A 9,945-nucleotide genomic window follows, 5' to 3' on the forward strand; every position below is an offset into this window, starting at 1 on the left:
CAGCCACGTTGCTTGATGAATTTTTTTATGCTGGAATCTGGTACTACAGACAACCATATTTCGGGCCCCAGCGAAGTCGATCAGCCTCAGGCCGTTTGGCGATGTTTCGTCATGGAGGCTGAATTTTCCGACTGTTGTGCCAAAGACACCTTCTTTACCCACCCTGGCGTTAAAATCGCCAAGCACGATTTTGACATCGTGGCGGGGGCAGCGCTCATAGGTGCGTTCTAGGCGCTCATAGAAAGCATCTTTGGTCACATCGTCCTTCTCTTCCGTTGGGGCGTGGGCGCAAATCAGCGATATGTTGAAGAACCTCGCTTTTATGCGGATTGTGGCTAGACGTTCATACACCGGGGTGAATGCCAGGACTCGGCGACGTAGTCTCTCTCCCACCACAAATCCAACACCGAATTTGCGCTCCTTTATATGGCCGCTGTAGTAGATGTCACAAGGACCCACCTTCTTCCGTCCTTGTCCCGTCCATCGCATTTCTTGGATTGCGGTGATGTCAGCCTTTACTCTTACGAGGACATCAACCAGCTGGGCAGAGGCACCTTCCCAATTAAGAGTCCGGACATTCCAGGTGCATGCCCTCAAATCATGATCCTTAGTACGTTTGCAGGGGTCGTCATCAAAAGGGGGGTTTCTCATCCGAGGCTCGGTGTTTGTTTTCATTGGGGAGATTTTTTTATGTGGTGGGTCCCAAGCCCTACGCACAACCGCACAAGCGGGCTTCGCCTTCTCACTTTAGCTCACCTCCAAACGGATGTCTGTTAGCTACCCAGGGGATACTTGGTCTAAAACCGGAAGTCGTGAGCTGCTTGAGTCATATGCAAAAGAATCGTTCCTGGCCACTCCCAAGTGAATGGCAATCAGAAACTTTCCTCACTTGCGTGAACTTCTACATATGACCCCATCACCCCATATACATATAAATAATTTATAAACAGTTTGATCGAATCATCAAGCAAAGGATAAGCTTCAGTGGATCGCAGTATGGCAGCTGCTCTACCACTTACAACACCTTGCCAGTTACCAAAGTCGTTTACAATTGATTCTAGGCATTGACATTGTATTAAATAATGTTTTAATAAGTAACTAGCGCGTCATACAGGTGATATTTAATCCTCCCGCATTTGCTATGTTACAAATAACATTGGCATCACATATATCCATTGTCGTTTATAAATAAAATTTATAAACTTTAAATGGTTTAGAGAAGCCATACAATGCAATTGCCCCATATTTATCATTGCAGTCCAGCACGGATACGACCTTGGACCACTGTTCGCTCGAACAAGTATTGTACCATTGGTCCGTACCTGCGGTTCCTCTCGTACTACGCAGGAATGCTGTCGCAATAACAATTGTCATTAGTAGGGTAAAACTAACCTGTCTCACGACGGTCTAAACCCAGCTCACGTTCCCTTGAATGGATGAACAATCCAACGCTTGGTGAATTTTGCTTCACAATGATAGGAAGAGCCGACATCGAAGGATCAAAAAGCGACGTCGCTGTGAACGTTTGGCCGCCACAAGCCAGTTATCCCTGTGGTAACTTTTCTGACACCTCTTGTTAAAAACTCTTTAAACCAAAAGGATCGATAGGCCGAGCTTTTGCTGTCTCTGTCTTTTGCTGTGTACTGAACACCGAGATCAAGTCAGCATTTGCCCTTTTGCTCTATGTGTGGTTTCTGTCCGCACTGAGCTGGCCTTGGGACACCTCCGTTATTATTTGAGAGATGTACCGCCCCAGTCAAACTCCCCACCTGGCAATGTCCTTGAATTGGATCATACCTGAGTGTTGGAGTTATACCAAATTTTAATTATAACAATAACACCGAAATGCTATCATTTCATTAAAATATGTTTACAATTATATAACAAACTCGTGGTACTTTGATCAAGAAGCTTGCATCAAACCCCAATACCATAAGATATATAAATATACCCATATAATGGCTAAGCAATGATACACGTTCCACTTAATCAAGTAAGTAAGGAAACAATAAGAGTAGTGGTATTTCATTGTTGATACATAACCGAAATTATATATCTCCCACTTATGCTACACCTCTTATGTCTCCTTACACTGCCAGACTAGAGTCAAGCTCAACAGGGTCTCTTTCCCCGTTAATTATTCCAAGCCCGTTCCCTTGGCTGTGGTTTCGCTAGACAGTAGATAGGGACATCTAAAGCCAATATTAACGTGAGTTCCTGCCGATGACGGCCTAACCTCACGGTGCTCAAAAGCACAGCGGATCAAATCAATGCGATGATCAGCGCCCCGAAAAATGCAATGCATTATTCAGTACCTATTGGCGTGTGGAATGGACACACTAACCACCTTGGTGGGGTTCGAGGCCTATCTAAAACCTCTGCCGTACTTTGGGTCCGGCACCCGGTTGCAATGCAACTCCACATTGAGTGACAAATATCACTCTCCCCGCATTCGGGTATTAAGCCACAACCACCACGATACTCCCCGAGGGGCCAGTCCGCACGAGTAGGTTGGAGCGAACTCCAAAGGCTCCTACTCCCCGTGGTACCAGAATTAAGTCTCCGGTCAGACCTCGTAGCCAAAAAACTACTACCAGTTGAGCTTCCATACTGCTCTGTACTGGTGACCAGGGGTTGGACCCCATTCTCTCATCCAATACACACACAATACACACACCATTCACACAAAGAAACTATACTTAGTTTCCAGCTAATTGTCTTCGCCGCTTAAACACCTCACGCGCAAACACACCAAATAATTCTAATCGTTCGGCATCCCAACTAGTGGAGATCACACCACTAACATCTAACCGTCCATCAGTCCAACTAATCCCCATACCCCCAAGGTCCCTAATGTCCGAGTACATCGGGCATTCAGCAATAACATGCACCCAATCCTCAACACGCGCCCCACACATACATTCCATTCCATCAGAGAGGTGCCTCTGATGCGAAAAAGCATTCAAAGGCCCATGCCCCGTAAATAGGAAACCCAGACTCAGACAGAATCTGAAATCTGGGTTTTCCCCAACAAACCCAACATCCCGAATGTACTCATAAGTCACACGACCGTAAGGACTATTATCCCAACGGTCTTGATACCTACTCCTAACCCTGTCATCTAGAAGCCTCTTGCTTCCTAGATATCCCAACCTCTCCACATCATCGTCAGAAATCCATTCATTCCGCAGCAATAACACACTCAAACCCCTCCTCAACCTGAAAGAAACAGCACGCTGTAAAACAATCAGGTCAAGAGGGGGCACACCCAATAAAACCTGCAACGCATCCGTTGAAACGGTGCGACATACAGGCAAACAGGCAAGCATCATGCAACGCTGTATAGAAAGAAGTTTTCGACGACCCGAAACCATCGTAGCCACCTTCCACCATATAGGAGATCCATAAGTGGCACAGGCCACAAACAAACCTCGATATATGGGGCGAACAGCACGACGCCCGAGACCCCAATCACTCCGTAAAACGCGCCTGACACTACCAAAAATCGCCTGCAGCCGCCGCTTCACATTCACTAAGTGTGGAGTAAAACACATTCTTTCACTCATGGTCAACCCCAGATATTTGACTTGCGTCACATACCTGATGCTGACCCCATTCACACGGACAACCGGTGGACGCCCCGGTGACAGTCTATCCTTTAAGAGCATTGTCACCGTTTTATCCATCGATATGTCAACCCCCACACCCACACCCCAATTATGAGCAATCTCCAACAATTGCCCTCCTACCCTTTTAATCTCAGACCTCGAACAGCCTTCGACCAAAAGAAGTAGGTCATCCGCATACGCACAACACCTGCAGAGTGGTTCGAGCTGTCCAAGCAATGAGTCCATCATGAGGTTCCAAATATATGGACCACAGATGGATCCCTGCGGGCAGCCACGAACCACTCCAATCTCCACACTCCCATTCATACCAACGATAGAGGCTTTCCTGTCCGAAAAGAAGCTCCGCCAGAGACTAATTTCCGAACAGTTAAGTTCCTCTAGCCGTTGAATCACTCGATCCCAGATTAGGTAATCAAACGCCCCCTTGAAGTCAACAAATATGCTAAGGACATATTTGTTGGTATTCTCCCTCACAGCATTCTGAACATACATCCAGGCATCTTCTACACTGCGTCCTTTCCTGAACCCATACTGCCTATTCGACCTCAAGTCCCGCGTTAGCTCCTGAAGCCGTTCCACCATAACTCTTTCCAGCACTTTTCCAAGCACTGGAAGGAGACTGATGCCCCGATAAGAACGAGGTTCACTCCTGATCTTATCAGGAGACTTCAGGAGAGGTACAACCCTGGCACTTTTCCACTCACGTGGAAAATATCCCTCACAAATGCACTTATCATAAATGACCTCCAAGTATTCCGGAATGAACTTCCACAAGCATTTGCACATCTCTCCGTTCAGACCATCAAAACCTGGAGACCGTTTAGACCTGACCAGGCCAAAGGCATATCCCAGCTCCCCATCATCTAATGGAGGAACAGGTACCTCAAGTGCATGGGGTGCCTGAACCTCAGCCCTGGGAAAGAACGCTCCTAACAGAACCCCAGCACACTCTCTCCACGTTAATAACACAGTGTCACCAACACGAAGAGAGGTGATATCCTCCCTCTTACGACCCCTGCAGATATTATAGACCTGACCCCAGGGGTCATCCCTATTGTCATTCACAAAACTCCTCCACTCTTCTTCTTTAATTTTCACAATCATATCTTTGTATTCATTCATCGCACAACTAAAATCATACCTAATCTGGGATAGCCTATAAGAATTGAACCGCCGAGCACGTTGAAAATTTCGTCTCAACCGCCGGACAGTCCTCCTCTTCAAGGTTAACTCATGCGTCCACCACTTAATTTTTCTAACCCTAAAACTTCCACACTTCCTGAGCAATCTGTCATTCACACCCCACACCAACTCACACAGCCGAGCAATTTGCTCATCCACCTCCAGATCATCAAACACTCTAAGCGGTATTTCTAACACCGCTTCCCTTACACTCTGTCCATATCGGTTCCAGTCAATACCAGAGGTACGCCATCGCCGCAATGGACTCACACACACCAAAGGAGGGGAACGAGGAGCAACCACAATTTGGATCAAATTATGATCACTCAGACCCCACCCTCCTCTAACCTCCCACATAAAATCAAACACTCTACTTGCTGCCTCATTCATAAGCGTCACGTCAATATCACTCACACCCCTAGGCCCTTCAAACGTATACATATCACTCTGCTCATTCAGAATGTGAAGGCCCTTAGCCAACACCCATTCATTCATTACCGCGCCTCGAACGTGGCTTTGATATCCAGACGAATGTCTGGATACCTTACTAAACCACATCGAGGACGAGGCATTCGCATCCAACCGTAGGACTAATGGGCTACCACTCGCCAGAAGTAGTAATTTATCCATATAGCCCAGGTAGGGCTCTAGGGGCTCGCTAAATTTGTAATACAAACTAGCGACAATCATTCTACCGAACTCCCCCTCTATAGACACACACACCCCCTGTTGTGACGAATCCAAGACTACACAATCATAGCCGGAATCATTCACAACTATTGCAGCATTAACCATAAGGTCCGTAAAGACCCTAAAACCTACAGGAAGACCCCGAACCACACCATTGGTGGCGTAAGGCTCCCGAAGTAAGGCAATGCCACACCCCCCCTCAATCATACAACCCCCCAACTCACACATAACGGCATACGACCCCTGACAATTAAGCTGAAAAATCCCCCCCATCAGTGTCTGGAGAGGGCACGCTCAACAACGCCACAGTAAATCGGGCAAACAGCTGACATCATAAGATGCCCAGCTGGCCTACCCTTAAATGCACAGTTGCGACAATGGGGGACATTGCCACAAACGGCAGCTCTATGTCCTTCTTGGCCGCACCGCCTACAAACATCTGATTTGGCCCTACACTCAGCCACTCTATGGTCAAAACCCATACACCGGAAGCAGCCAGCAACTGGGCTATCCGGTCGAACCCTGAAGGAGAACCACTTTATGTAGCACCTTCCCGCCTCCAAAAGGAGTAGATAGGGACAGTAGGAATCTCGTTAATCCATTCATGCGCGTCACTAATTAGATGACGAGGCATTTGTCTACCTTAAGAGAGTCATAGTTACTCCTGCCGTTTACCCGCGCTTACTTGAATTTCTTCACTTTGACATTCGGAGCACTGGGCAGAAATCACATTGTGTCAACACCCGTTAGGGCCATCACAATGCTTTGTTTTAATTAGACAGTCGGATTCCCCAAGACCGTGCCAGTTCTGAATTGATTGTTAATTGATAATCGTTATAATTAAATAAGAATATATATCTTGCGATATAATTATTATAAAATTTTAGCAAGAAAGTTCCACAATTGGCTACGTAACTACTATCCGGGGAACAAGAACCGAAATTCTCTATTTACCCAGAACGAGTACATAAACCATGGTATTGCTTCCCAATCAAGCCCGACTATCTCAATCTTCAGAGCCAATCCTTATCCCGAAGTTACGGATCTAATTTGCCGACTTCCCTTACCTACATTATTCTATCGACTAGAGACTCTTCACCTTGGAGACCAGCTGCGGATGTTGGTACGGCCTGTTGAGAAGTTTGCGTAACCCCACCATAAATTTTCAAGGTCCGAGGAGAAAATATCGACACAACAGTAAATGTCATGCTCTTCTAGTCCATCTACCATATCTCTCTTCGAAAGACTTCCATGGTAGTACGACTATAAAACAGAAAAGAAAACTCTTCCGATACCTCTCGACGGCTTCTTTATGGTCGTTCCTGTTGCCAGGATGAGCACAAGGCCCATTTTTAATAACAAACGGATACTCAACAGGTTACGGAATTGGAACTGTATTCCCTTTCGTTCAAAATTATTCAAGTGTTTAATTACTATGAAGAAAACATAATATATTCTCAACAATTCATTAAAACTTTTAAAATTTTCGGCTTTCGCCTTGAACTTAGGACCGACTAACTCGTGATCAACCACTGTTCACACGAAACCCTTCTCCACTTCAGTCCTCCAAGGCCTCATTCGATTATTTGCTACTACCACCAAGATCTGTACCAATGGCGGCTCCATGCAGGCTTACGCCACACACTTCTAAGCACACCATTGCACCCTCCTACTCACTAAAGTTTCAAAATTTATAATCCAACCGAAATTGTATTATAAATCATGTACTTTAGCGGTAATGTATAGGTATACAACTTAAGCGCCATCCATTTTAAGGGCTAGTTGCTTCGGCAGGTGAGTTGTTACACACTCCTTAGCGGATTACGACTTCCATGTCCACCGTCCTGCTGTTTTAAGCAACCAACGCCTTTCATGGTATCTGCATGAGTTGTTAATTTGGGCACCGTAACATTACGTTTGGTTCATCCCACAGCGCCAGTTCTGCTTACCAAAAGTGGCCCACTGGGCACATTATATCATAACCTCAACCTTCATATCAAGAAAGGTGAGGTTCTTACCCATTTAAAGTTTGAGAATAGGTTAAGGTCGTTTCGACCCTAAGGCCTCTAATCATTCGCTTTACCAGATAAGATTATTTTACATAATATTTAAATGCACCAGCTATCCTGAGGGAAACTTCGGAGGGAACCAGCTACTAGATGGTTCGATTGGTCTTTCGCCCCTATACTCAATTCTGACAATCGATTTGCACGTCAGAACTGTTTCGGTCTTCCATCAGGGTTTCCCCTGACTTCAACCTGATCAAGTATAGTTCACCATCTTTCGGGTCACAGCATATATGCTCAAGGTACGCTCCAGTTAGATGTATAAATAATAATAAATTATCATTATACATAACTATATGGAACGCCCCGGGATTGAATTAATAGTAAAATATTTCACTAAAAATTAATCCCATTATATAAAAGTTAAGTTAATTTCATCATTAGGTTTAATATAACCCAATGACTTGCACATATGTTAGACTCCTTGGTCCGTGTTGCAAGACGGGTCCCGAAGGTATCCTGAATCTTTCGCATTGTTAATCATATAAATGCATACAATTAATATTAAAATCAATGATAATAATATTATTGTAAAATTCAGAAGAATTTAAGCATTATATATGTAAAATCTATCAACACTTTATCAAATCATCAGTATTTATTCTATGTTAATAAGCTAAAAGCAAATTAATTTGAATAAACTTAACACCAATGATCTTTTGATAAATATTTTATAATGTTAATAGATTACAATGTCCTTATATGAAAAAAATGCACACTATTACTATAATATTATAAATATCACAGTTATAATGATGAATTTTTCATAATGGATATTCAGGCTCATCGGGCTTAACCTCTAAGCAGTTTCACGTACTATTTAACTCTCTATTCAGAGTTCTTTTCAACTTTCCCTCACGGTACTTGTTTACTATCGGTCTCATGGTTATATTTAGTTTTAGATGGAGTTTACCACCCACTTAGTGCTGCACTATCAAGCAATACGACTCTTTGGAAATATCTTTCTAATAATCATTAACGTTATACGGGCCTGGCACCCTCTATGGGTAAATGGCCTCATTTAAGAAGGACTTAAATCGTTAATTTCTCATACTAGATATTAAGATATTCCATACACTGCATCTCACATTTGCCATATAGACAAAGTGACTTAGTGCTGAACTATTTTCTTTTCGCTCGCCGCTACTAAGAAAATCCTTGTTAGTTTCTTTTCCTCCCCTCATTAATATGCTTAAATTCAGGGGGTAGTCCCATATGAGTTGATGTTGTATAAAAATATTTATATTTATTTTATATTTTATCTTTTTGCTATTTTAAAGAAACATACATAATTATTTCTTAACACCAATAATTTTCTTAATAATAAATATTCAATCTTTTCATCCCGGGTACTACTTCATTATAACAACAATATTATTTTCTTGCTTTTTTACATTTAAGGCAATCCTAGAATAAAATAATATTTTATGCTAGACGTTCCTCTAAATGTATATATTATTTGAAATAATATTGAAATTTTATTCTTTTTGGGAATACTAAGATTGTTATCTATATATATACAAAGAAGTTACATTTCCTTGGTAATCTTATAACTCAAGAACCGCCGCAAAAATTTTAGAGTTCGTTCCTACATATAAGGAGGTGGTTTGTGTGAAGTTTGTTTGGAATCGGTGCAGCCGTTCCTGAGTTTGACATTTTTTGTGAGTAAATACACTGTACCAAAATCAAGTATTTTCAATACGATTTATCAATTTTCCATCGTGCTCTCATTGCGAACAGAATATTAATTTGCTGTCATTGGAATTCAGTTGACAGTTTTCTTATGTGCTTTGAGTTCTTTTATATCTTGCTCTCATTTTGAACAAACATACTTTTGGTGAGTGTTAACCATGTGTTTCTTTTTTAATTGTATTTTAATTGCTTCATTTTTATATATATAGTTCAATTGCCAGCGTTACTTAATTTTCACAATTTTAATTTGATCTCATTTTCCGGTGAGTGTTTTTTTTATTTGCACAATTGAGGTTATGTCCAGTGTGAGTGTATGTGAATTCATATTTCCACGCACACACATTGAAGTTTGAATTAAATGTATAATTTTTTCTAGAAATAATTTTCAATGTATTGCTTTTACATTCAATTAGTTATACACTGTACTGAAAGAATGCCACGTTCAAGACGATTGGCAGACGATCACGTCAATCAAATGCTACAGCGTTAAATCGAAGATCATAAAGTGAAGAAGATCGTGTTCGACGAAATTAAATGGAAACACAACGACACAGACGGAGAACTTACTTGGATAATAGTGAAGCACCAAGAAACCGTCGTGGGCGTACGTCCGTTTATGATATACGTCAAATGGAACACGCGGCTTTCAATTACGATGCCACCATTGATTACAGCATGTATGCCTA

General features: G+C 42.7%; 1 pseudogene; it reads right to left on the reverse strand.

The window, feature by feature from the left end:
• Positions 1-955: 955 nt before the first annotated feature.
• LOC128923377 (large subunit ribosomal RNA) lies at positions 956-8,796 on the reverse strand (annotated as a pseudogene).
• Between the last annotated feature and the right edge of the window lie 1,149 nt (positions 8,797-9,945).

This window comes from Zeugodacus cucurbitae, chromosome X, assembly GCF_028554725.1.
Source record: "Zeugodacus cucurbitae isolate PBARC_wt_2022May chromosome X, idZeuCucr1.2, whole genome shotgun sequence".
Taxonomy (NCBI): Eukaryota; Metazoa; Arthropoda; class Insecta; order Diptera; family Tephritidae; genus Zeugodacus; species Zeugodacus cucurbitae.